Source organism: Schistocerca serialis, chromosome 10 (assembly GCF_023864345.2).
Source record: "Schistocerca serialis cubense isolate TAMUIC-IGC-003099 chromosome 10, iqSchSeri2.2, whole genome shotgun sequence".
Classification (NCBI taxonomy): Eukaryota; Metazoa; Arthropoda; class Insecta; order Orthoptera; family Acrididae; genus Schistocerca; species Schistocerca serialis.
In genome coordinates this window covers 208,795,715-208,821,058 of record NC_064647.1, presented here as the reverse complement: position 1 = coordinate 208,821,058, position 25,344 = coordinate 208,795,715, and the positions used below count along the sequence as shown (strand labels likewise).

Genomic DNA, 25,344 nt, shown 5'->3' with positions numbered 1-25,344 from the left:
CTGAGAACTGGATTATTTAACAGACCTCGAATCATACCTCTACAATTAGGATCCTAAACGATTTTTTTTAATGAATTTCTTTAACGTTGTGCAGGGATATGTCAATTATCCTTCAATGATTCTCTTTCAGTATACGTGTGAAAGATAAACAGAGTTTAGTGTAAGACACTCTGAACATCTAACAAACTGGAAAGTGGAAACAAACACGTGCACCATACTTGCAAACCACTCCACGTAACAGAATCACCACGCCACTGCCATAAAAACAGCACAAGTAAGCAGTAATAATAATTTGTAGATAGCTGAAGTCCACCTATCACAACCCAAAAAGACCCACTACAGTAACTTTAAGGAAAGGGTGAGCTATCCTTGTCACTTGAACAAATTGTTTTTCAAGATTACAGCCCACACCTAAAATTTCTGATAAAGATTTTGCCCACTTGCGGTTTCCAATAAACCTGCGATTTCAGTCCACAGATTCCAAACTGCATATCGACCTTTTTTTTAATTCTCAGTATGCCATAAACTCCACCTTTACTTAAACTTGTCAGTTTCTCACAGTTCATGTTTCGTGTCGTGTCGGCCATTATGACCGAAAAAAAAACCAAATTGATTTGAACTTCACCGGTTGTCGTCCGAAATACATACGTTTGGACGATGAGGTCGGCTACATTCTGACCACATACGTTGTGACGTATTGATTCTAATCGGTCGGCCGTCTTCGGCCGATGTCAGTCGTCGGCGAAATCCACCGATATTGGTGCCACTGTGACCGCAACTGTAATGCCGTCGGCACACGGACCGTGCATCCGAACGTTGAGCGTGCTGAGTTCCTGACGTCATAGCGTGGAACAGCACATTCGGGAGTCTTTCCGAACGTGCAGAGCAGTTTCTGGCATGTCTGATATTCTCAGCGTGCGTCTGAGCGTTGACCAATCAGATGACACAACGCCACCTACGTCACACGCACGTCATTTCCCTCTAACACAGAGCTGTGAGGCGCCATATTGGCATTCAGTTCAAGCCTACACGTACATATATATGCCGTTTCTGAGCACCAGCAAATTGAGAATCACTAGAAAACCCGTTGTTAACTGTATGATTCGTTGCAATAAAATAATGAGAAGTCATATTCGTGGCAAAAGAATTATTGTAACTTGCGTATTATGAGAGGATGTCATTTGAAGTTAGCGACACACAATCCATTGTTCTCGGTACAATTTGTTGTAATTAAATTTCAAATAGTAACATAGCTACGATTAAAGCATTTAGCATGTGGTAACGGGTTATATTTGGTCATTCATAAACTCTTATCACTTTAACAATATAAATAAATAAAAAGAAAGCGTAGTGAGCAGTGTCAATGATCCACGACCAGCTGGGTGGTAAAACTATGGTTCGTGTCTCGTGAAGTTTCAAAATTTTTTTTTCCCAACATTCGCTTATTTAATAGGTTCTAATGCTTTATTATTAGTTTACTGTAAGTATATACTACATATTTGATGTTATGTAAATACAAGTTCATCTTTTTATGAGGAGTGAGTTTGTTCGATTAGCTTAATCTAGAGGACAGCTTGCGCTACTTGTATAAAGATATTTAGTTCCTTTTTCCTTTGAGTTTTGCCGGCCAGAGTGGCCGAGCGGTTCTAGGCGCTACAGTCTGGAACCGCGCGACCGCTACGGTCGCAGGTTCGAATCCTGCCTCGGGCATGGATGTGTGTGATGTCCTTATGTTAGTTAGGTTTAAGTAGTTCTAAGTTCTAGGGGACTGATGTCCTCAGTTGTTAAGTCCCATAGTGCTCAGAGTCATTTTTGAACCTTTGAATTTCGTAATTCACGTCTTTTAAAGATTCTGCTACTGGGTAGGAACAGTGATCAAGTAAGAATGACCTTAGGGTTTTATCAAAGTGTGGGAAAGATAAACGTTATTTTATCTTATGTGGAGAACTATTGCAAATTTGTGTCACACTGTTTGTAATGGAACTTTTATAAGCCTATGTCCTTGTTGATTGTACATTGTACTTTCCTTTTTGTCTTAGATTAGATTAGATAAGTACTTGTTCCATAGATCATGAATACGACACTTCGTAACGATGTGGGACGTGTCAGCTTAATAAAAGGTGTCTATACAAGATATTACATTAGACAAAAGATTACATTTTTAAATTCGATTAGATAAGTACTTGTTCCATAGATCATGAATACGACACTTCGTAACGATGTGGGACGTGTCAGCTTAATAAAAGGTGTCTATACAAGATATTACATTAGACAAAAGATTACATGACACTCAATTCTTTTTTTTTTGTTTTTCTTTTTTTGAAGTTGGGAAATTACCCACTTACTATATCCAAAAATTCATGGCTATCTGTCAGACTTTTGATGCTATTAGGTAAGTGACCAAAGACTTTTGTGGCAGCATAATTTACCCCCTTCTGAGCCAAAGTTAGATTTAACCTTGGGTAGTGAAGAGCATCCTTTCTCCTTAAAACATGTACATTGCTATTGAAGTTTTTGTGTATATTACATATAAAAAAACGCGACTAGGATATGGAAAATCGAGGAAACGTGTGTTTTAATAGGGCTAACATGGGAATTTTACGCGCGCCCGAGTAAACAGTGTGATTTACGAACAGTAACTTCCCACAACTGCCGCTGGAGTGCTTCGCGATCGCTTATACCACGTTGGGGCCCACGTACCGTATGCACAAGTCGCATCGTTCCTGAGCGTTCAGCAGCACGTTGAACTCGGCACGCTCAACGTTAAGTTTCGACAGCACAGTCCGTGTGCCGACGGCTTAAGGATGTCCTCGGCAGAGACGGTTTCGTTGACGGCTGGTGCTGCCACCAGCGTCTCGCCCGGCCGCTCTGGTAACTATTACGGAGCGGAGCTAGTGCCTTCGCGGCGCGCACGTTGGCAGTCCTGCCTCACCTCATCGCCAGCGTGGAACAGTGTCCAGTGTGGGGGAAAAAGGGGGTGGGGATGACCGACACTCCGGTCGACCTGGCCCGCAGCCAGTCTTGTCTGTGTAGTGTCGCGAGGAACGCACATTCCAGCGCGTTGCGGGAACCCACCGACTGTAGCAACAAGTAGCGGAAAGAACGCGCAAGAGACAACAGGTGGGTGACGTCATCACCACTCGCTACCGTGATTGGTTCAGGCAGTCAGCTGACCTCGTTACGAGGCTGCCGTTATCATTATGTTAGAGCTCCTACAGCCCGTACACTTTTACTTGCTTCTCTCGCTTTCATAACGTGATTAAAGTGCAGTTTTTTGTGCGCTGGTAGTCAAATTTAACTCTACACTCTGCAATCCACTGCGAAATGCATAACAGAGAGTATCAGTTATTAGAGATACTTTCCGTTCCAAGCGCGTACGGAGCGAGGGAAGAATGATTCCATAAGGCAGGATTTCCCAGGCTTTCTGTCACTGCGTACTAGTTGACAATGTTAAAAATTTATGCGTACCAGTACAGCTTGCTCACTTTTTAACGAAGCCTGAGGTGGGGGTTCCTCCCTCTGCAATTCTAAAACTAGTTTGGTATAAGGCTTCTGTAACGTTAGTCTCAAACAACATCAAAATTGCTTTCTGCAACGAGTTTCAAATTCTGCCCTGGGATATTCGCTGGTGCTTGCAAACATCATTTAAGCTCTCATACAAAGAGATATTCTGTTGCCTCTGGTGAAAAGTTTCCGAATAGTATAAATTTTTAGCCGACATCTTGCTAGGTTATGTGAGCATGAGCTACCGGTGTAGAAGTTTCATTCTATTCTGTGGCGCTTGTTTTTATTGCGGCACAAGAACTATTCATAAACGGAAAAAAGACGTCTTGAAGGTGAGTTTTTATACAAATGTGTTGTCGAATTCTTGCCTGGGACGTTGCAAATGAACGTATCTTTTCTGAGAATAGGAAAACTGGCTTTGGGTACTGTTCGGACAACAAGAAAGAAGAAGAATAAAACAGAAGCTGCTCTGCCAGTGAAATGCGACAAAATAGTTTTGGTCATTGGCCAGATTATGGCGCAAAATGGAAGATGTAGACTTTTGCCTCGGGGATGGTCGATTGTAAAATTCAGAAAATGTGGCACTGTTCTGTGTTTTGTAGCGAAAAGGAATTGTTTTAAGACATTTCACATGCAACAGTGCAAAATGCAGCCATTTTTTCATCCGCATGAACAACACTATAGTACTTACATTGCAGTACCCATGCGCCTCTTGTGGGCAATGATACTTGCATAGTGTATTTTGAAACAATGTATACAAAAGTCCTCACATGACGATAGTTATATACATCTAATTTAAGTAACTTAACACTTTTTCTTCACAATAGTTCTTCGTGTGCAAAATAAAGGGTTGAAGGCTTCATGTTTTGATTTTAAAGCGTTTCTAAGCATACAACGCACTGGAGAATTCGATTATCACTGGTTTCTGTGTTAGCATTTACCATAAAGCAAAACTGTCAGTAGCTTTCATCATAACTATGGTTAGGTGTTGATTTAAGTTTCTTAACTGCATCCTTGGAGGTAGGAGTAGCTTCCTGGCTTAAAAACTGCTATGTCATTAACTTAAAACACAACCAGATATAAGTGACACAGTCAGTTGAACTTCACATCACAGTTATAGTAGTCAAGAATCAGCTTGCTGTAATACGCACAGTCCGGTTCAGACGCAAGCTTTCTTCGTATCACGATGCCATTAATTTTATGGTACAGCCACGAAAGCGGCAATAACAACAATTAACCTTTCACTATTTAATGAGTACAGCAACGCCACAGGTTGGTGCAAGGCGTGAGGTAGCAGCACCTGCAAAGCGGAACGAAAATTTTAGAATAACCAACGACAACACCCTATCAAAATATCGTCAAGGTCAAAACAAGATGACTCATTCCAGGCCAAGGCAGCGACGACTAACGCAAGGATTGTACAATCAGGCCTTTACGTTAGGGACGGAAAAAACCTACCGGTTAAAACCGATTCCAGAATTTTAGTTCTGAATAACCGGTATTTTTCGGTATTTGCTTGGTCTCTGTTGTAATTGGCGTTTTCATTTTTTACTAAAAGCTGGATAAAAAACCGAAATCTCAATTTAGCAGCAGTGTAAAAATTTTTAGTTTTTAAATAAACCTTTTTTTAATGAACGAGAAATTTTTATTCGTAAAATCTGCATTGTGTTGAAATATTGCGTCGTTGTAGAAAATGGGAAACGCTATCAATACCTATTTTAATAACAATGCCGACATAAACGAGTAATAAACAGATGGCATAAGAACTGGTACAGCATTGCTGAGACGACAATGTGCCCTTTACCATGTGGCATGGCCTGTTGCATAGTATGCCTGTATCTGCTGTATTCAAGACTTTCCCAGGTGGTCTACATGGCAGTGGCCAGACATCAGTTTTCTTACAGAATGGCCCCGTCCCTAGTCTGGAAATATTTTACAAAGCGTGGAATCAATGAAGTACTATGCTCCATTTGCTTTAAAAGATTAAAAACCAGAGGAGACACAGCAAACTTGTGACACAATATAAGGAGAAAACTTGAAAACTTAACAATTCGTTCATAGTTTACAATAAAAATAGAAGACAGGTGACCTGCTAACTGCGCCTACATATTAACCTGCCTTTATCTGCTTGTAGCCCTTGAAAACGGACAAATTAACATGGAAAATAGAGGGTGTTTCAGTAGTGATGGTCAGTATTCAGAGAAATGGCAGGAATGCTTATTCGAAACAAAAAAGTCAAGTAAGCATGAGCTCCGCATACATTAAGAACTATAAGGAATTCTTGATCTTCGATACTGTGAAACAAATGTCTTCTATTGTAAGCTCTTTGCTTTCCATATTTTGCGAAGTGGAAGTATGGACCAAAACAAGACAAAAATGTCCAATAAAGATGTGCTTTAAAATGCATACCTTAAAAGTTATTTGAAGAGTTGTGTTTCAAAGTAGCGAAGTTGAACAAGTGATCACAGCTCTTAAGGTATGCATTTTAAAGCACGGGTTAAATGCACGTTTTTTTTCTTGTTTTGGACCATACTTCTACTTCCCAAAATATGGAAAGCAAAGAGCTTGCAATAGAAGAGATTTGTTTCGCCCGAAGGTTAAGAATTCCTCATAGCTCTTAAGGTATGAGTTTTAGAGTCCATGTTTATTTGACTTTTTTGTTTCGAATGATCATTCCTGTTGTATCCCTGAATATTGACCATCACTTCTGAAACACCCTGTAGTTCAACAATAGATTCACCCGTTAGCACTGACTGTTCATTGTTTCCAAATAGTGTTACATGATTTTGAGCATAGTTTTAAAAAATTAGAATCAATAGCAGAATACTGGCGTTTTTTTCTGGTGATCAACCAGTTACCACTTTCCGAGAAGACCAGCGAACTGTGCGCGGGCTGATTTTCTTTTATTTCCCTATTTAATTCAATATTTACATTCTATGTGTCTTGAAACTGACAGAGTCAAAATTTTCCAGCCTTCGTTCGATTTCTACATAAATTACTGGAAATTATAGGAATAAAAAAACCGAAAATCGATTATTTCAGAAACCGATTATTGTGAGCAGTCCGATTACAACAGTTGAAAACCGATGTAATAGAGAACCGGTTGTTTCACCGTAACCGTCATCCCTGCTTCCTATGTCCTGCATACAGACCGAACGAAACATTCTGCTGTAAATACATTTCCTTTAACATTTTCACAGACGCTACTTTTATCAATCAGTCTTCCCAGTGTCTTGTTACTTTGAAAATAAAGTGACGAGAAAGAATAATTTTTCTTATATCTGTACCTGTTTTACTCGCTTATACGTGTACAACCGGAAAAGTCCTTTGTGTAGAAGGGGCGCGTGTACCACCGACTGGAAACCCCTGCCATAAGGCATCCGCATGCGCTTTGCTAGTCTAATCTTATCTTGGCAGTTCCTACTGTCGTGATATGTATGGGCTCGTGGTATATTCATGAGTCCTGAAACACAACTCGTCCTCGAAAGTGTGCAAGCAGGCTTGCATGAGATAGCTGAAGTAAATCTTCAAGTGCTTGCTAGCTCTCCTGCGAGAAAAACAGACCTGTGACAATTCGTGTCTCCCTCATTTGTATATGTTCTATAACACCTGTTAGCTGGATTTGGAATGGTTCTCTTCCTACGATTGCCATTTCAACACAATATAGAACTCATTTGATCCCAAGTCAAACGACATATTGCTACAAAGAACAAAAAATTTACGTTGAATGAAGTCGACTGCCTTTTGAAGGACGGAACTGAAAGGGTGACACCAGAATAGTGACAGACAGAGGTGAAACATGTGATACAGGAAGCATGGAATGATGGAGGTGTATGAAAACAGGGCGTCCAAGATTTTACATCTATCACTATGAGCGGCGATACCCATAGTTTCACTGACTAACTCTCAACTTAGCTCTGTTTTTGGATTGTGTGAGTAGTGTATAGCACATAGGGTATTTAAAAGAACCTTTTATCCATATTAAATCTTAAGTTTGTCAATTTATTTCGATCAATTTCTCTTTCCTGTTGTGAGACTAAGGAATACTTTTTAGCCAGCTGACATCACGTGCTTATGGTTAAACACCGTTTTAAATGCCGGGCGTTGTGGCCGAGCGGTTCTAGGCGCTTCAGTGCGGAACCCCGCGCCTACTACGGTCGCAGGTTCGAATCCTGCCTCCGGCATGGATGTGTGTGATGTCCTTAGCTTAGTTAAGTTCAAGTAGTTCTAAGTCTAGGGGACTGATGACCTCAGATGTTAAGTCCCATAGTTCTTAGAGCCATTTGAAAACCGTTTTAAATATATTTCATTTTATGTAGACAGCAAATGCCACATCTTTGGAACTTAAATGTCAGGTGCTAACTAGCTTAAAACAGAGTTTGGAGCCATTGCTAGAGTGGGTCACGCGAGTGTTTCGTAAGGACTCTTATTTCTAGACTGATTACATTTCCCTAGTATTCTACCAACGCCCCGAAATTTGCCATTTCCTTTACCAATGACTGAGTCTGTGTGATCATTCCATTTTATATCCCTAAAAACTGTTACACTCAGGTTTTGGTATGACTGGTCTAATTCTAAAAAAAAAAAAAAAAAAAACGTTCAAATGTGTGTGAAATCTTATGAGACTTAACTGCTAAGGTCATCAGTCCCTAAGCTTACACACTACTTAACCTAAATTATCCTAAGGACAAACACACACACCCATGCCCGAGGGAGGAATCGAACCTCCGCCGGGACCAGCCGCTCAGCCCATGACTGCAACGCCACACACCGCTCGACTAATGCCGCGCGGCGCCTAATTCTAATACTGATACACTTCTCTTGGTATCATTTCTGAAGTGCATTATTTTACCTTTCTGGTCATTAAAGGCAAGATCCCATTCTTTACACTACTATGAAATTTTATCAAGATCCAACTGTACTTCATTACAGATAACAGCATCATCTGCAGAAAATATATTAATATTCTCAACTTCCTCATTAATGAATAAAACACGAAGCACATGGCGCGTTTCCAGGGCCTTAGCCCCGAGCTTTGACTGCACAGTCTTTTCACTTTACTGATACGTAGATAATGCTGTATTCTCTACGATCTTTTTATTTTGTTGTTGCATTATATTGTATAGAAACCACCGACAACTGTTACTGTATATGACAACTTATTGTGCGCATTAATTAAATTGACATTACGTGTCAATTGTAAGAGTGTCAAGCAAACCAGTTTTCTTCCACTAATATTGTTTATTAGTAAACAGTTTTCCATCGAATATTCTGCCAGTGGCGTGATAATCAGAAAATGTTAGGCCGTAAACAAATATATGTGAAACAAAGCGCTGTTTGTCTGTCTTTAACCATTACATATATAAAGTTTCTATCTGCAAACGACGGAAGGATCAGTTAAGATGAGTTATTTACTTAAAACGCACCGCAGAAACGTTGTCCATCTCACAGAAGGCAAGGAAATGCTGTTCGACAGTCAGAAGTTTACTTCATAGGTTAACACAGACGAAGCACTTATTTCTTTAGTATATTATCGGTAGTTAATCAGCGCATCTATGGTGAAATACAACGTAGAGAACCTATCTAACACTTTTAAAAAATGCAGCGAGTAAAGTGTGATGGCTATAATGTCAGTGACCTCTAAATGCAGCTACTAATGTAGTTCATATGAATAATGTGTTACCCATTGGACATTTTGAATTTTTCTTACGTGCGTTATTAAATTACTGGTTATTCTACAGTGTATTTGAGAAACTCTTGGTAAGATTGCTGTAGTATACGTAGTGATGTGACAGAGCTTCTCAATACCACCAGCTATCTGTTACAAAGGGATGTGTAAAACGTCTAGTGAAATCTAACTGCATACCATAGAGAGTCCGTCACGTAAGACTTAACACCCCTTTCATATTGTGATCGCTTCCAGATATCGAAAAGAGGTTTTTGGCAAATGATAAAGTGACTTAACTCTCGTATCGATAGTGCTAATGGAGCAAGTATGATTCTTTAAATAGAATGATGCATCTTTTTAACGGCATCCGCAAGAGCATGAAAATCGACTACAGGGATATAATGCTTGGGAATGTTGACGTTGAAATTGTTTGCGTAACAATCCGAGAAATATTCTAAAACTTAAAAGCAAGCCTGTCACTACATCAAGTATTCGGAGGAACTTATTTCGAAAGTCTTATAGAATTTTGCTGGTTTGGTCTCCATCGCTTGGGAGGCTACACATCATTTGTCCTACGTGTGCTCTTTACCGACGGAGAACGTTTAGGAACTACAATAATGTAAATTTACGGGACGTATTCTACTGGGAAGCTGGAAGTCCACGCTGACTTCGTCGGGTTCAGCAACAACCTTAAATGCGTAACCCTATGCTGCGGCATCGTAGAAAATACCAGTGCCGGACCTTACTTCATCCCATTGATGTTAAATGAAAATACGAACAGTCTAACAGTCTATCTACTCTTCTAGAAGAGGTGTCACTGAATAAACGACAGAGTATGTGGATCGAACACGACCGCTCCACAGCTCACTCTTCCTCCCTTGCAACGCAAATACTGAGTGAAAAGTTTCCTGACCGTTCTGTAGGACGTAATGCTGCAAAATAATAGCTCACCAGTCTCTTGATTTGACTGCTGTAGAGTGCTTTCAATGGGGAGCACTGAAAGATGTAGTTCATAATGAGCCGCTACTAAGCCGAACGATATACACCATCGAAACGTCGCATTACGCAACGGCATATCATCCGATGTAAGTTCATCTAATCATCGAACGGTAACGGCAAACGTGTCTTGAAGTCGACGGTAAACAATTTGATCGCATGCTTAAGTAAAGTGTCAAACGAAGTTTAGTTACGGAAACTACAATGAAGAGCCAAAGAAACTGGTACACCTGCCTAACATCGTGTAGCGCCCCCGGCAGCACGCAAAGTGTCGCAACGTGACGTGGCATGGACTCGACTAGTGTCTGAAGTAGTGCTGGAGGGAACTGACACCAAGAATCCTGCAGGGCTGTCCATAAATCTGTTCGAATGCAAGGAGGTGGAGATCTCTTCTGAACATCACGTTGCAAGGCATCTCAGAAATGCTCAATAATGTTCATGCCTGGGGAGTTTGGTGTACAGCGGAAGTGTTTAAACTGGGAAGAGTGTTCCTGTAGCCACTCTGCAGCAATTCTAGACGTGTGCGGTGTCGCATTGTCCTGCCAGAATTGTCTAAGTTCGTCGGAATGCTCAATGGACATGAATGGATGCAGGTCATTAGAATGCTTCCATACATGTCACCTGTCAGAGTAATGTCAAGAGGTATCTGCGATCCCAGATCACTCCAACTGCACACGCCCCACACCATTACAGAGCCTCCACCAGCTTCAACAGTCCCCTGCTGACGCGCAGGGTCCATGGATTCATGACGTTGCCTCCATACCCGCACACCTCCATCTGCTCGATACAATTTGAAACGAGACTGTATGACCACGCAACATGTTTCCAGTCATCAACAGTCCAATGTCGGTGTTGACGGGCCAAGACGAGGCGTAAGGCTTTGTGTCGTGCAGTCATCAAGGGTACACGAGTAGACCTTCAGCCCGAAAGCCCATATCTACTATGTTTCGTTTAATGGTTCGCACACTGACACTTGTTGATGGCCCAACACTGAAATCAGCAGCAATTTGCGGAAGGGTCGAACTTCTGTTACAATGAACGATTCTCTTCATAGTTGGTCCCGTTCTTGCAAGGATCTTTTCCCAGCCGCAGCGATGTCGAGATTTGATGTTTTACCGGATTCGTGATATTCACTGTACACAAGCGAAATGATCGTACGGGAATCCCCACTTCATCGCTACCTCGAAGAAGCTGTGTCCCATCGTTCGTGCGCCGATTACAACTCCACGTTCAAACTCACTTAAATCTGGATAACCTGTCAATGTAGAAGCAGTAACCGATCTAACAACTGCGACAGGCACTTGTCGCCTTACAATATGTGATCAAAAATATCCGGACGCATGGCTGAAAACACTTCCAAGTTCGTGGCTCCCTCCATTGGTACTGCTGGAATTCAGTATGGTGTTAGCCCATCCTTAGCCTTGATGACAGCTTCCAACCTCGCAGGTATACGTTCAATAAGGTGCTGGAAGGTTTCTTGGGGAATGGCAGCCCGTTCTTCACGGAGTGCTGCACTGAGGAGAGGTATCAATGTCGGTCGGTTGAGGCCTGGCACGAAGTCAGTGTTCCAAAACATCCCAGAGGCGTTCTATAGGATTCAGGTCAGGACTCTGTGCAGGCCAGTCCATTACGGTGATGTTAATGTCGTGTAACCACTCCACCGCAGGCCGTGCATTATGAACAGGTGCTCGATCGTGTTGAAAGATGCAATCGCCATCCCCGAACGGCTCTTCAACAGTCGAAAGCAAGAAGGTGCTTAATACATCAATTTAGGCCTGTGTTGTGATAGTGCCACGCAAAACAAGGAGGAGTGCATATCCATGAAAAACACGACCACACCATAACACCACCGCCTCCGAATTTTACTGTCGGCACTTCACACTCTGGCAGATGACGTTCACCGGGCATTCGCCATACCCACACCCTACCATCGGATCGTCACTTTGTGCACCGTGATTCGTCACTCCATACAACCTTTTTCCATCGTCAATCGTCCGATGCTTACGCTCCTTACACCAAGCGAGGCGTCGTTTGGCATTTACCGGCGTGATTTGTGGCATATGCCCCGCCACTCGACCATGAAATCCAAGTTTTCCCACCTCCCGCCTGTCGTAGGATTTGCAGTGGATCCTGATGCAGTTTGGAATTCCTGTGTGATGGTCTGGATAGATGTCTGCCTATCACACATTACGACCCTCTTTAACTGTCGGCGGTCCCTTTCAGTCAACAGACGAGTTCGGCCTGTACGCTTTTGTGCTGTATTTGTCCCTTCACGTTTTCCCTTCACTATCACATAGGAAACAGTGGACATATGGATGTTTAAGAGAGTGGAAATCTCGCATATAGACGTATGACTCAAGTGACATCCAGTCACCTGACCAGTTCCAAGTCCGTGAGTTCCGCGGAGGGCCCCATCCTGCTGTCTCACGATGTCTAATGACTGCTGAGGTCGCTGATATGGAGTACCCGGCAGTAGGTGACAGCACAATGCACCTAATAAGGAAAACGTATGTTTTTGGGGGTGTCCGGATACCTATGATCACATAGTGTATATAGGCGTTGCTGACCGCAGCGGCGTTTCGTTCCTGTTTACATATCTCCGTATGTGAATACGCATTCCTATACCATTTTCATCTGACGCGTCTGTGAATTTACTTTGAGGGTGACATGTCGTAAGTCATACTTATTTAAAGAGTATTCTGTCTTATTACAGTATGTTCAAATGTATGTGAATTCCTATGGGACCAAACTGCTGATGTTACGGGTCCCTAGCCAGCCGGGGTGGCCGAGCGGTTCTAGGCGCTACAGTCTGGAGCCGCGCGACCGCTATGGTCGCAGGTTCGAATCCTGCCTCGGGCATGGATGTGTGTGATGTCCTTACGTTAGTTAGGTTTAAGTAGTTCTAAGTTCTAGGGGACTGATGACCTCAGAAGTCAAGTCCCATAGTGCTCAGAGCCATTTGAACCGTTTTTTCATGGGTCTCTAGACGTGCACACTACTTAAACTAACTTTAACAAATGGTTCAAATAGCTCTGAGCACTATGGGACTTAACAGCTGTGGTCATCAGTCCCCTAAAACTTAGAACTACTTAAACCTAACTAACCTAAGGACATCACACACATCCATGCCCGAGGCAGGATTCGAACCTGCGACCGTAGCAGTCGCGCGGTTCCGGACTGCGCGCCTAGAACCGCGAGACCACCGCGGCCGGCAAACTAACTTTAACCTCCAGCGTGAACGGCAGCGTATTCCGTGATATGGCGCGTCTTATTACAGTTCCGAGTAGTATATATAGATACATTTATGCGACAGCGCGCGGATTACTTTAAGAAGCATTTCTGCTCTGCTGCCCAAAGACAGATCAGTTTTCATTTTTTTTTTTTCGAATCTAAGAAAGTTAATACAGTTATTTCCTTGTTCCCTTGAGTAGGACTGTTTAAGAATTATGAATGACCGACATTTCTATTTCGGCTTTGAGAAGTAAGCAGCAACGGGAAGGGTTTGAACTGGAAACTGTCTGATAGAACTGTGGTCACAGAATGAGATTTTCACTCTGCAGCGGAATGTGCACTATTATGAACTGCGGTTGCTTCAGCAAAAGCCTGGAAAGGTACACACATTCTAAATAGTTGTCCTCAGGTGCATCTGACGCGCCAGAAGCTAGCATATGCCACAGTTCCAAACACGTAAATCGTTTCTGGCCCTGTACCAATGTCGTATAGGAAATGACGTTTTTCCCCATTAGCTTCGGTCTGCCTTACTGCATACAGTGATCAGCCAAAACAGTATGCCCACTGCGACGTTACATGCCGGCTATTGGCTTTGCGGGCACGTGAGGCCGTAACAAACGTACGTAAGCGGAGCAGACACGAGTGGGGGATCACCCCAGCGAAGATATGTGCTGTAAATGGGGAAATCCACCGAGATAAGCGACGTTGACAAAGGGCAGGTTATTATTACTCAGAGTCTCTGAACGAGTATCTAAATGGTTCAAATGGCTCTGAGCACTATGGGACTTAACATCTGAGGTCATCAGTCCCCTAGGACTTACAACTACTTAAACCTAACTAACCTGAGGCCATCACACACATCCATGCCCGAGGCAGGATTCGAACCTGCGACAGTAGCAGTCGCGCGGTTCCGGACTGAAGCCCCTAGAACCGCTCGGCCACCGCGGCCGGCAACGAGTATCTCGAAACAGGCGAAGTTGGTCGAATGTTCACGTGCTACTGTCGTGAGCATCTACTGAAAGACGTAGGACAGTGAAAATACACGAGGCGCTAAATGGTCGAACGTCGACGACTCTTCATACAACGTGGGGTTCGGAACTCGTCTATTCTGTAAAGCAGGAGAGATGGTGATCTGTGGCATTTCCGCTGAAAGAGTACAATGCTGGTGCACGCGTAAGTGTTTGGAGCTCACCGGTTATCGTACATCGTTGGACATAGAGCTCCGCAGCAGACCACCCCTACGTGTTCACATGTTGACCCAACGACATCGCCAATTACGATTGCAGTGGGCACAGGACCATCCGGATTCGACCGCCGATCAATGGAAATGTGTCGGCTCTTCGGGTGAATCGTATTTTAGCCACACCGGGTCGATGGCCATCTGCACAAACTCCGTCATCGAGGTGAACGCCGGTCGAAACGTGTAGCGCGCTACGGACGCAGACCGGTGGGAGCAGTATTAAGCTGTGGGAGACATTCTCCTGCGCTTGCATGGGACCTGTGGCAGTAATCGAAGACACGCTGACACCTGCGAACCACCTGCACTGCTTGATGTCTTCCCCGACGGTGTTGTCATCTTTCAGCAGTATAACTGTCCGTATATGTATGGAGTGTAGCCATGTATGCAAGTGAAACATGGACGGTAAATAGTTTAGACAAGAAGAGAATAGAAGCGTTAGAAATGTGGTGCTACACGAGAGCGCTGAAGATTAGATGGGTAGATCACATAACTAATGAGGAGGTATTGAATAGAATTGGGGAGAAGAGGAGTAGTGGCACAACTTGACTAGAAGAAGGGATCGGTTGGTAGGACATGCACTGAGTCATCGAGGGATCACAAATTTAGTACTGGAAGGCAGCTTGGAGGGTAAAAATCGTAGAGGGAGACCAAGAGATGAATACACTAAGCAGATTCAGAAGGATGTAGGCTGCAGTAGGTACTGGGAGATGAAGAATAGAGTAGCATCGAGAGCTGCATCAGACCAGTCTCAGGACTGAAGACCACTACAACAACAACAACAACAACAACAACAATTGTCCGTATCTCGGAGCCAGAACCATTCAACAGTGGTTTGATGAAAATTATAGTGAACGCACGTTGATGTTTCAGCGACCAATTTCTCCTCATGTAAATCCTATGGAATCCATCGGGGTCGCTGTCGGGCGCCATCACAGCGTTCGCAAATCAACGTCCCGTTGTCTGTACGAATTACATGACCTGTGTTGAGGTATCTAATGCCACATACCTCCAAAAACCTACCAGCAAACTGTGGGATCCCTGATACGGAGCATCAGTGATGTATTTCGTTCCAAAGACGGACAAACAAGGTCTGAAGCAGGTAATCGTAATGTTCTGGTGTATCAGTGTATAAGGTTACTTATAGTCCGTGATCTGATATTTCAGTTACAGGAGTAACATGTGAAAGTTGCTGGATTTGGACGGGTCACTCCTGTAACTGTAATATCAGATCTGAAGATGGTTCTGAATGAACCGAAACCGGTCATATGAATAAAAAAAAATTTGCAATCAAGACGGATTATAAGTAACATTGTACAATCACTGATTGCTGCTATCCCATCAGACATTATGTCTGTTTTTGCAAAATTAGTGTATAAGGACGGAGCCACGCATGAGAGCTCTGCTTGGCGGTGTTTACGCCGCAATAGCTGACTCTGGCCATATTGGATTCCAATTTTACTATATTTCTCGGATTCTTTCTCAAAGGGCTCCAGCCTTATCATTAACAAGCATTATATCACTGTACTCGTTTTGTCTAGCGCTTTCTGAGGCCATCAGAAAATCGTACTTGCTTCAACATATCGATCGACACGAGAGTTAAGACTATCACATGCCGAAGTACATGACCCTTACCGTACAATAATTTGCCGAAAAGCTCGTTTCGATACCTGGAACCGCTCAGGAAATAAAGGGGGTGTTACACCCAGCGACGCCTGTGGGCTGAGGATGAAACGGTGGCCGGTCGGTACCGTTGGGCCTTCCAAGGCGTTGTCGGACGGAGTTAAGTTTTTTTAGTTAAGTCTTAGGTGACTTACCCTGTATAATTAATATCTTTGCTTGATAGCACAAACGAAATCAGTGGATAGGGAAATAATTTTGTCTGTGTTTGGCGTACATCTTCTCCTGTAATGGGTTGCAAGAAGATCACAAATAACATTATTGTAACTGATGTTCACCTCCAATCGTCAATAATAGTAACTGCTCGTCAAATATTTGTAGTTACGCTGCGCAACAAAAACGCAATGTACCTCGCAGACAGGGCACTTTTTCGGCGTTATCCACATGCCAGTAAACAAGACTTTTCGCCGGAAGACGAGAGAATGAGGCCCTCAGAATCGAGGTGGGGTTCATATCGATGCAGGTTTCGGTAGTTAGAAATGGAGAGGCTTGCACAGGACGTGACAGCGTGGAGGGCTTCATCAAATCAGCATACGTTCGCCAGGCATCCCTTTGGCCGCGGGTGTCGACCTTTGAGCATACCTGGGCCACACTGGAAGAAGACGATAATTTTTGGGAAGAAAAGGACCAGTGAAAGAAGAGCGTTGAGTGTGAGAGTTTCATATCGAAAACAATGAATTTATCGTAACTTTACTTAAAAAGGAATTTTATGAATTTTTTAACCAATCGTGAGACGCTCACCCGTTGCGCCGCATTGAAACTTGCCTTTGGGCTGCGTGCGGCCCTCCGACAGCGGGTTGGACACCCCTGGTTTAGGCATTACTGCTCCACCTGCTTAGGGGCTCGCCAGCTTACTGAAATATCCTGTCGGACGTACAGGCTGGTACACGCAACGCGGCGACGCCTTAAGGCACAGTGCTGGAAAGTGGGACGAGGCCTTCGTCACGTGACACCACTCGCAGGGAATTCACCCAGCATCGCTTATACATAAACCACTCCAGCAAAGTCGCGGCATCTGTAGCTGATATCGCAATCGCATTTATTATTGAAAAAGAAGCAACGTCCTTCTTGTACGTGTCCACATTACGCTTCCTAATGGCAGGGCGGATATCGGAATTATTTTGTATACTTGCATACGTTATCTACAACTTGTACAGAAAACAATCTTTAACATTTTGAAAATGGAAGCAGTCAGTAACTGTAGAATTATGGATACAATGAGAATCATACATCCAACCAGTTGCACGTCAAATGTTTATTCAGACCTTTACCTAGGTTTCGATAGAGATAAACCTGTCTTCCTCGAGAGATGTAATAACACTTGTTACGAACTGTATAAAAAGAGAAATGAAGTCATAAGGCTTAGTCAGCAGTTCAATGATCCACATAAATGTTATCGCATAGCCATACGGCTTAGTCAACAGTAAAAACGATCCATATAAAATGTCAGGCAGATGTGCATCACATACACAGACAGACAACTAACAGGACAGAAGGGACAAACCAGCAGCAAACTTATGCCCATGTGGCTCTCACATTAGAGGCACCTGGCATGCTAGTAAAATTGCTATAAAATAACATTACAAAGACAGTAACATAACAAAAATTATAAAAAAGTAACAAACATAAACCTATGCAAATGGTGAAGAAAACTACGACGGACGTTAAAGTAAGACAAGACGAACTGCGTCTTTGAGAAAGATAGCATCTGGAAACAACGTGGGAAACGCGATACAGCTGCTATGTCAATTTCGGGGCTTTATTTTTAATTCTCAATCACAGCCTAAAAACAGAATCTTTTTCGATGGTTTTCCGCTTAAATTGACGTATCAGCTGTATCGAGTTTTCCGCGCTGCTTCGAGACATTATTTTACTCATGACGCAATCTGTCATTATCTTACTTTAATGTGCGTCGTAGTTTTGTTCACCATTTGCATAGGCTTATATGTTTCTTATAATTTTTGTTATGTTGCTTCTTTTTGTAATGTTATTTCAAATGAATTTTTTAATACGTCACTCGTCTTTCGTGGTTGGCACCGTTTCTTACGTGAGCGTCACCTGGCCGTAAGTTTTCTGCTGGTTTGTCCCTTCTGTCCTGTTAGCGGTTTGTTCGTGCTTATTATGCACGCCTGCCTTACATTTTACATGGATAATTTTTGCTATTAACTAAGCTTTATGCTTATCCCATATGATTTATAGGGATCATTTCGCTGTTGACTAAGTCTTATAATTTTGTTTATCTTTGTTCACGATATGTGACGCGTAAATTTATTTTATATTTCCACTGTATATAATTTTCGATGTTTCTTTTTGCTGCACATGTGACTTACTTGTATTCGTTGCAGTATGTTCCTTTTTTAGGTGTTATTACTTCTTACAAGGCAGGTATAAACCTATCTGTCAAAACCTAGGCAAAGGTTGAATAAAGTTTTGACGTGGATATCGTTAACTGTATCATTCCAACTGTATCCAGAAAACAGTTTGCATCGGTAAGAATCGACGGTCACGAAAGGAAAGCACTAGTTGAGAAGGGAGTGAGAGAGAGTTCTAGCCTGTGCCAGATATTATTAAATATGTAAATTGAACAAGCAGCAAAGGAAACCAAGGGAAAAACTGGAAACCGTAGTTCAGCAAGAAGAAAAATAAAATTTTGTGGTTTGCCAATGACGCTGTAACCACACGCCGAAGGACTTGAAAGAGCAGGTGAACGGAATATACTGTGTCTTGCAAAGAGTTTATCGCCAGAAGTAAAAGAGCAGTAGTGGAGAAGATGACAGAGTTGGATTAGGATGTGAGACACAAGGTAGTCGGCGAGTTTTGCTATTTCGGCAGCAAAATAACTGGTGATGGCTGAAACAGAGAGGAACAGCAGCTTGCCAATAGTAAGAAAAGCGTTTCTGAAAATGAGAAATTTGTTAAGGTCGAATATAAATTTAACTGTTATGAAGTCTTTTCTGAAGGTATCCGTGAGGAGCATATTTTGTACGGAAGTGAAATGTGGACCACACAAAAAGACGATAGCAGCTTTTGAAATCTGGTACCACACGAAAATATTGAGTATTTGCTGGGTTGGTCAAATGAGTAATGAGGTGGTACTGAATTTGGCACGACGTGACTAAAAGAAGGGATCGGTTTATACGGCACGTTCTGAAGCATAAAGAAATCGTCAGTTTCGAAATAGAAGGAAGTGTGGAGTGCTGTAGACAGAGCCCAAAACATGACTACGGTAAACACTTCAAAATAGGCACAGATGAAAAGGTTTGCCCAGGATAGATGTCCCTGGATACCTGCATAAAACTAGTCTTTCGGACAGGAAACCACAAACAACAACAACAACAACAATAACAGCAACAACACGCTTGATAGTATTGCAGTATACCCTTTTTCAAGGATAGTTTATGCTACTGACTGGAGTGATTAACACGCATTTTCAACGAATATATCAACCACCGCTGTCGCGAAGATCTGCTACAGAAAGTGAACTGGCATCTACATCTGCATTCATACTCAGCAAACCTCCGTGTACCGTAAGTAGTCATTCCCTTTCCTGTTCCACTCACAAATGGAACGAGGGGACAACTACTGTCTATATCCGTCTGTATGAGCCATAATTTCGCTTGTCTTCGCTGTGCTTACACGAAATGTGCAGTAGAGTCATTCCGCAATCAGCCACAAATGCCGGTTCTCTAAATTTTCTCAATAGTTTTCCGCGAAAACACGTCACCTTTCCTCCTAGAATTCCCATTTGGGTTCCCAAAGTATCTCAGTAAACTCGGGAGGGAGCGTTATGGACTGGTGAATTTTTTCGTGGCATTCCCTGGTTAATTTCGTCATTTTCGAAGGCACAGTGGATCAACATAAGGGGTCATCTAAACTTGAGGACATGCAGTTTGTTTTTCTTCGGCACGATGGCGTCTACCAGCAGGACAATGCAATGTGCCACATAGTTCGCAGTGTTCGTACATGGATCCTGGGCACCAAATTCCCCGGATTTGAACCCAATTGAGAATCCGTGCGCTACGGTCGCAGGTTCGATTCCTGCCTCGGGCCTGGATGTGTGTGATGTCCTTAGGTTTAAGTAGTTCTAAGTTCTAGGGGACTGATGACCTGAGAAGTTAAGTCCCATAGTGCTCAGAGCCATTTTTTTTTTTTTTTTTTTGAGAATCTGTGGGCCCACGTCGCTCGGCAGTAAACGTCTTGGACCCTCAACCGAGAAACCAAGGGTAGCTGGCCACGCCACTGAAGTCGGCGTGAGCCCACATCCCTGTTGGTGCCTTCCAGAAATTCATTGACTATCCTGCTGCACATCTCTCAGTGATGGTTACTCAATCTTTTGATAAGTGATCACATTTATGAGACTGGGCAGTATATCAGCAACATTCACTTCAGACCTATCCGGAGCTCACGCAACCCGTGTCAACAACAGAAATCAACAAACCGATAGACGAAAGTTTTCTGTTCTGCTACCGCTGAAGTGAAAAGGACGCCAACTTCCTTTGGCGGTTCGCCAAAATACCGACAGCCAGCGAAGTACGAACGAATATTAGCGACTGCGAACCGAACGCGAGCGAATGCAGTTCGCTCGCGCTACTGTACCATTTACATCACAGAAAATTAACGTTCGTTGAGGCTCGTTCGCTCGTGTTCGGCCCAGTGTGAAGTGGGTTCCACGAGTACACCTCTATTGTGACGACGGCCCGCTCGGCCTTAAGCCGTCGGCACACGACCGTGCAGCCGAGCGTTGAGCGTGCCGAGTTTCTGACATCATAGCGTGGAATAGCACGTTCGTAAGTCTTTCCGAACGTGCAGAGGAAGATCTGGTATGTCAGATATTCTGAGCGTGCGTGTGAGCATTGACCAATGAGATGGCACAGCGCCACTTACGTCGCACGCACGCCGTCTTCCTTCAGTACGGAGTTGTGAGGCGCCATATTGGCATTCATTTCAAGCCTATATGTATATATGCCGTTTCTGAGCACCAGCAAACTGAGAATCACTGGAAAACCCGTTGTTAACTGTATGGTTCATTCCAATAAAATAACGAGAAACATCATATTCGTGGCAAAAAAATTATTGTAACTTGCGTATTATGAGAGTAGGCTATTTGAAGGCAGCGACACACTGAATATCCACCCAAAACGCATTGTTCTTGGTACAATTTGTTGTAATTAAATTTCAATTAGTAACATATCTACAATTAAGGTTTCCAGCAAATAATAATGTGTTATGATTGAATATTAATAGAGAGTTGTTGGTTTAGCGAAGTCAGTAGACGCTACTGACTTCGCTAAACCAACTGATCCACATGAAGTAGCAAGTTTGGGTAGTGGTTCACGACTGGACACTTCCGAATTTTTTTCCTAACATTAACGTTTTTATTAGGTTCTGATACTTTATTATTAGTTTAATATAAGTATATACTATAATATTTGATGTTATGTAAATATAAGTTCACCTATTTTTTGAGGGGTGACTTTGTTCGACTCGGTTAATCTATGGGACAGCTTGCACTACTTGTATAAATATATTTTGCTCCTTTTTCTTTTACACTTCGTAATTCACATGTTGCAAAAATTCTGCTACTGGGTAGGAACAGTAATCAAGTAAGGCTGACCTCGGGGTTTTACTAAAATGTGGGAATGATGAAAAAATGTTTATCTTATGTGGAGAAGTATTGCAAAATTGTATCGCACTGTTTGTAATGGAACTTTTATAAGCCTGTGTCCTTATTGATTGGAGGTGGTACTTTCCTTTTCGTGGACGATGGAGGAAATGTGCGTTTTAATAGAGCTAACGTGCGAATTTTACGCGCTCCCTTCCATAAACAGTGTGGTTTACGAACTAGAAACATCCCGCAACTGCCGCTAGAGTGCATTGTGATCGCGTATACCACGTGAGGGCCCACGTACCGTGTGCACAAGTCGCATCGTTCCTGAGTGTTCAGCAGCACGTTGAACTTAGCACGCTCAACGTAGACGTTCGACAGCACGGCCCGTGTGCCGACGGCCTAAAGCTCTGTTAAAACGCACATTTCCTCCATTGTACATATGCTAGTCACGTTATTCTACACTCCTGGAAATTGAAATAAGAACACCGTGAATTCATTGTCCCAGGAAGGGGAAACTTTATTGACACATTCCTGGGGTCAGATACATCACATGATCACACTGACAGAACCACAGGCACATAGACACAGGCAACAGAGCATGCACAATGTCGGCACTAGTACAGTGTATATCCACCTTTCGCAGCAATGCAGGCTGCTATTCTCCCATGGAGACGATCGTAGAGATGCTGGATGTAGTCCTGTGGAACGGCTTGCCATGCCATTTCCACCTGGCGCCTCAGTTGGACCAGCGTTCGTGCTGGACGTGCAGACCGCGTGAGACGACGCTTCATCCAGTCCCAAACATGCTCAATGGGGGACAGATCCGGAGATCTTGCTGGCCAGGGTAGTTGACTTACACCTTCTAGAGCACGTTGGGTGGCACGGGATACATGCGGACGTGCATTGTCCTGTTGGAACAGCAAGTTCCCTTGCCGGTCTAGGAATGGTAGAACGATGGGTTCGATGACGATTTGGATGTACCGTGCACTATTCAGTGTCCCCTCGACGATCATCAGTGGTGTACGGCCAGTGTAGGAGATCGCTCCCCACACCATGATGCCGGGTGTTGGCCCTGTGTGCCTCGGTCGTATGCAGTCCTGATTGTGGCGCTCACCTGCACGGCGCCAAACACGCATACGACCATCATTGGCACCAAGGCAGAAGCGACTCTCATCGCTGAAGACGACACGTCTCCATTCGTCCCTCCATTCACGCCTGTCGCGACACCACTGGAGGCGGGCTCCACGATGTTGGGGCGTGAGCGGAAGACGGCCTAACGGTGTGCGGGACCGTAGCCCAGCTTCATGGAGACGGTTGCGAATGGTCCTCGCCGATACCCCAGGAGCAACGGTGTCCCTAATTTGCTGGGAAGTGGCGGTGCGGTCCCCTACGGCACTGCGTAGGATCCTACGGTCTTGGCGTGCATCCGTGCGTCGCTGCGGTCCGGTCCCAGGTCGACGGGCACGTGCACCTTCCGCCGACCACTGGCGACAACATCGATGTACTGTGGAGACCTCACGCCCCACGTGTTGAGCAATTCGGCGGTACGTCCACCCGGCCTCCCGCATGCCCACTATACGCCCTCGCTCAAAGTCCGTCAACTGCACATACGGTTCACGTCCACCCTGTCGCGGCATGCTACCAGTGTTAAAGACTGCGATGGAGCTCCGTATGCCACGGCAAACTGGCTGACACTGACGGCGGCGGTGCACAAATGCTGCGCAGCTAGCGCCATTCGACGGCCAACACCGCGGTTCCTGGTGTGTCCGCTGTGCCGTGCGTGTGATCATTGCTTGTACAGCCCTCTCGCAGTGTCCGGAGCAAGTATGGTGGGTCTGACACACCGGTGTCAATGTGTTCTTTTTTCCATTTCCAGGAGTGTATAAGTTGTTGTTGTTGTTGTTGTTCTGGTCTTCAGTCCTGAGACTGGTTTGATGTAGCTCTCCATGCTACTCTATCCTGTGCAAGCTTCTTCATCTCCCAGTACCTACTGCAACCTACATCCTTCTGAATCTACTTAGTGTATTCATCTCTTGGTCTCCCTCTACGATTTTTACCCTCCACGCTGCCCTCCAATGCTAAATTTGTGATCCCTTGATGCCTCAAAACATGTCCTACCAACCGATCCCTTCTTCTAGTCAAGTTGTGCCACAAACTTCTCTTCTCCCCAATCCTATTCAATACCTCCTCATTAGTTACGTGATCTACCCACCTTATCTTCAGCATTCTTCTGTAGCACTACATTTCGAAAGCTTCTATTCTCTTCTTGTCCAAACTGGTTATCGTCCATGTTTCACTTCCATACATGGCTACACTCCATACAAATACGTTAACAAATTTCTCTTCTTCAGAAACGATTTCCTTGCCATTGCCAGTCTGCAATTCTATAAGTAACACACACAAATAAACACTTCAATATCCGTGTACATATTTTAAGAGGAAAAGGAAAGTACCATGTCCAATCAGTAAGCACACAGGCACATAAAAGTTCCATTACAAACAGTGCGATACAAATTTGCAATAGTTCTCCACATAACATAAACATTATTTTATCATTCCCACATTTTAGTAAAACTCCAAGACCATTCTTACTTGATCACCGTTCCTACCCAGTAGCTGAATCTTTGCATCATATGAATTACGAAACGTAAAAGAAAAAGGAGCAAAATTGCTTTATACAAGTAGCGCAAGTTCTCCTATAGATTAAGCCAATCGAACAGATTCACTCAATATATTTACATAACATCAAATATTACAGTATGTACTTATGTTAAATTATTAATAAAGCATCAGAACCTATTAAAAACTCGAATGTTAGGAAAAAAATTTGAACGTGGCGAGACGCGAACCTTCGAACTATCATGCGTTTTGACGCCAATGTGTGACGCTAGTCACTACGCTTTTTTTTAACTCATTTTTTTCTATTTTTCCTTGACTTTGTTCTTGGCGGGCGTCTGATGACACTCGTTCAGGTTGTTCGTTGATCCGTTCACTCAGTTTTCTTTTTATTACAGAGGGTAGCTAACCCTCTGACCGAACACGCTGAGCTACCGTGCCGGCATCTCCGTCAGAGGTAAAACTGACTTAAACGTTATACACTACACCAACTGCACAGTACTCTACGCTAACCCAACAACGAATCTTCTTTAGCCAATTCTAGCCTGTTGCCACTTGCTAAAAGCTTTAATCGTAGCTACGTTACTAAGTGAAATTAAATTATAACTAATTGTACAACGAATCACACAGTTAACAACGGGTTTTCGAGTGATTCTCAATTTGCTGGTACTCAGAAACGGCATGTATACGTATAAGCTTGAAATGAATGCCAATATGGCGGCTCATAACTCTGTGCTGAAGGGAGATGGCGTGATCTGACGTAGGTGGCGTTGTGCCATCTGATTGGTCAACGCTCTCACACGC

General features: G+C 43.5%; 1 protein-coding gene across 1 annotated transcript in view; it reads left to right on the top strand.

Moving 5' to 3' along the window:
• The first annotated feature begins 2,958 nt into the window (after positions 1–2,958).
• Positions 2,959–25,344, top strand: part of LOC126424877 (uncharacterized) — a 61,824-nt gene continuing 39,438 nt past the window's right edge. The window contains exon 1 of the mRNA XM_050087706.1: positions 2,959–3,120. The gene's annotated coding sequence lies outside the window, so the exon portion shown is untranslated. The remainder of the gene's footprint in view (positions 3,121–25,344) is intronic.